The sequence below is a fragment of the Theropithecus gelada genome, chromosome 5, assembly GCF_003255815.1.
Source record: "Theropithecus gelada isolate Dixy chromosome 5, Tgel_1.0, whole genome shotgun sequence".
Lineage (NCBI taxonomy): Eukaryota > Metazoa > Chordata > Mammalia > Primates > Cercopithecidae > Theropithecus > Theropithecus gelada.
The window spans coordinates 59609922-59613662 of NC_037672.1; the positions used below are offsets into that span (position 1 = coordinate 59609922).

Genomic DNA, 3741 nt, shown 5'->3' on the forward strand with positions numbered 1-3741 from the left:
GATTTTTAGAGCTGTGGTGGACTTCATAGATGAATTCAAGTGTTGAGGGAGGATTAAAGAAATATATACCGTGTTTATGTGTGTGTGCTTATTTGTTTGAATGATTTTATTTTCCATTTCTTAAAAGGTTTTATTTTTTTGGTTAGGGCCTCAAAAATTCAGGACTTGTTATTAGTGTGTGCCTAAGGAATTTTTTGAGTTACTCTTAAAGTGAAACTGAAGAGTCTTAAGTGATAACTATAGGATTAAGTCAGAATTGTTTTTCCTGTCATTTGTTGGAAGCTTCTTGATTTCTGTTACTAGCATTCAGGGAATTGATAACCATCAACTTGAATGGAAAATCCTTTGTAGATATTACTTAAGTGAATGTTAACTAGAGTTCCACCCTGAGTGGTAATCTAAGACTGTTCAATTACTTCAGACTGCTCAGAATAGTTCATTAGAAAAGTAACAAATGAGAAATGGTATAATACAGTTCTACATACAGTTCTATAGTAGTGAAGTGATGGAATACCTTTCTTGCTTTGTGGAGTTACATCTGATGCTAAGAATTTGACCTCCAACTAAGCAAACATTTTAATGAGCAAAAGTTAGTGTTAGTAAAGTAAACTTTTTTTTATGACAAGAGATCCAGATTGGAGACTTGTGTCCTGTTTTTATAAGATTGCAACCCAGCTATGCTTATTTGTTTATGTTTTGTATATGGCTGCTTTTGTGTTACAGTGGTGGAGTTAAGCAGTTAGGACGGAGACCTGCAAAGCAAAATAGTTTACAGTCTGGCCCTTTACAGAAAAGTTTGCTGACCCATGGTTAAAATCAGTGAAAATAATTTTTTGTGTTAGGGTTGTTAAGCTAGGATTCTTTTTGGTATCAAGCAGTATGCTTATTTTATGTAAATACGTCAACAAAAAATTTTTTTAAGGGTCAGGGTCCCCCTCTGTCCATGCTGGAGTACAGTAGCTCGCTGCAGCCTCCAACTTCTGGGTTCAAGTGCTCCTCATGCCTCAGTCTCCTGAGTGGTTGGGACTGCAGGCGCATACCACTGTGCCCAGCTAATTTTTTTGTTGGTAGAGACAGGGTCTTGCTGTGTTCCCCAGGCTGGTCTTGAACTCTTGGCCTCAAGCAGTCGTCCTTCAGCCTCCCAAAGTGCTGGGATTATAGGCATAAACCACCTCATCCAGCCTTCACATCAAAAACTTTCTAAGTGTGGGGAGGGGGTAAAAACAGATTGGATTAAAACCAGGTTTAGTGTGAAAAATATGCTACCAGATTAATTTTGCTTGTTTTGTTAAAATGTTCACTAGCTGCACTTTTGGCAGATAATTAGTACTAAATGAGAGACTAACACTACTTAGATATAATTTTAGGGATTAATTTTTGGAGATCAAACTCATTCTTGAAAAACAACTTATAACTCGATTTTTGTACTATTTTGTTTCTGTATGTCTGACTCATTTAAATTGCAAGTCTCAGAGCCATTTCTAGCAGTACCTCTTGGCCTAGATAATTTTCTGTCCAGCAGACACTGATTTTCAAACTAGAATTGAAAAAAAGATTTTTTATATACATTAATTTGGTAATTAGTTTCATATTTTTCTTGATGGTTTTCTATATTCTAATCTGAACTGTTTGCCCTTTTTGAATTGCTGAGTAACTGCTGAGTTGGGGCTTTGCCATTGTTCTGGGTTTCCCTTTGCCTCTCAATTTATGATCGGTTTCCTAGATCTATGGTTTTGTTGGTTTGGTGCAGGACATCTTCCAATAGCTTAGAGACCTTCCTGTCTGTAAAGTTGTATTTTGCACTGGATTACTAAGTTTAGCTACGTAGAGAATTCAGGTTTGGTGAAGAAATTTATTTTTGAGACGGTGTCTTGCTCTGTTGCCAGACTGGAGTGCAGTGGTGTGATCTCAGCTCACTGCAACCTCCGCCTCCTGGGTTCAAGCGATTCTGCCTCCAGTTCAAGCGATTCTCCTGCCTCAGCCTCCCGAGCAGCTGGGACTACAGGCCTGCGCCACCACGCCCGGCTAATTTTTTTTGTATTTTTAGTAGAGACGGGGTTTCAGCATGTTGACCAGGATGGTCTTGATCTCTTGACCTTGTGATTCGCCCACCTCGGCCTCCCAAAGTGCTGGGATTACAGGTGTGAGCCACCATGCCTGGCCAGAAATTTATTTTTTAAATTATTTTTGAGACAGAGTTGCGTTCTTGCTGCCCAGGCTGGAGTGCAATGGCATGATCTCGGCTGATGGCAACTTCTGTCTCCTGGATTCAAGCAATTCTCCTGCCCCAGCCTCCTGAGTAGCCACCAGGCTCATCTAATTTTAAAAAATTTATTTTATTTTATTTTTTTAGTAGAGATGGGGTTTCACCATGTTAGGCTGGTCCCAAACTCCTGACCTCAGGTGATCCACCCGACTTGGCCTCCCAAAGTGCTGGGATTACAGGTGTGCGTGCGCCACCGTTCTTTGCCCCAGCAATTTATTTTCAATCTTGATCTTATATATGGAATCTTTCTTAACTCTGAAATCACTTGGAATTTTACCGTTCTTACGTTTCACAACTGCATCTTGGGTTTATTTCATACATTGTATTGGGCACTCACTGAACCTTGTCATTGTGTAAACTTGCTCTTCAGATACGGGAAATAACTGCTGAACTGATTCTCCTTTCCCCATCTACCACCTCAATCTTGGTTCTCTGGAATTCTTATTTCTGTATAATCCCTGGACATGTGTTTCTGTTAATTTAATCTTTCAATTTTTGTAGAGACCAGGTCTTGCTATGTTTCCCAGGCTGGTCTTGAACTCGGCTTCCCAAAGTGCTAGAGTTACAGGCATGTGCCACTGCACCTTTTAAAAGCTTGTCAGCTTTTAAAAACATCCCAAAATTTCAATTGCGTCAGTTTTCTTTTTTGGGTGTAGGGGGGTGTATGGGGCGGAGTTCCTTGTCGTCCAGGCTGGAGTGCAGTGGCAAGATCTCCACTCACTGCAACCTCCGCCTTCCAGGTTCAAGCAATTCTTCTGCCTCAGCCTCCCAAGTAGTTGGGACTACAGGTACGCACTACCATGCCTGGCTAATTTTTGTATTTTTAGTAGAGATGGGGTTTCGCTATGTTGGCCAGGCTGGTCTCCCAACTCCTGATCTCAGGTGGTCGTCCCACCTCGGCCTCCCAAAGTGCTGGGATTACAGGTGGAAGCTACCGCGTCTGGCCAATTGTGTCAATTTCTAAGACCATCCCCCCATCTGTTATAAATAACATGTCAACATACCTTTTTCTCATCTCTAAGGTTATTAATGATAACCTGTTAAAAAGTTGGTTTCCAAGATGCTTTGTTTTCCTGTTGCTTTGGCTTCTGGTTTTCATGTTAGAAAATTTCCTCAGATTCTGTTTGGTGATCCTTGGGTCATGTTTAGGAGTGGAATATTTTAAATGCTAATTGGTGGAACATTTTAAATGCTAATTCAATGTTATGTGTGTGGGGCTGGCAGGGGCGCTTTTCGATCACTGACTTCTCTGTTGGGTGATATGGCTGTCATTTTATTGAGAAATCACTTGATATAGTCCTTTTGTTTTGTCAAGCTGGTCAGGCTCACCAGAGAAGTCTTACACTCTCCTCCCTAAAGGATAAAAAACGGTGGTCAGTTTCTGATCCCAGTGGAAAAAGGTTGAGGGCTCTCAAAAAGTAAACTGTTTTCATCACTGTGCCTATTCAGTCCAACAGCTCTTTCTAACTTGCTTA

General features: G+C 40.7%; 1 protein-coding gene across 5 annotated transcripts in view; it reads left to right on the forward strand.

Moving 5' to 3' along the window:
• HNRNPD (heterogeneous nuclear ribonucleoprotein D) overlaps window positions 1-922 on the forward strand; it is a 22733-nt gene extending 21811 nt beyond the window's left edge. For 3 of the 5 annotated variants that reach the window (XM_025384940.1, XM_025384939.1, XM_025384941.1), the window contains one exon: window positions 1-922. This exon is cut by the window's left edge. The gene's annotated coding sequence lies outside the window, so the exon portion shown is untranslated. The other 2 variants (XM_025384942.1, XM_025384944.1) reach the window with 1 other exon arrangement.
• The last annotated feature ends 2819 nt before the right edge of the window (window positions 923-3741 follow it).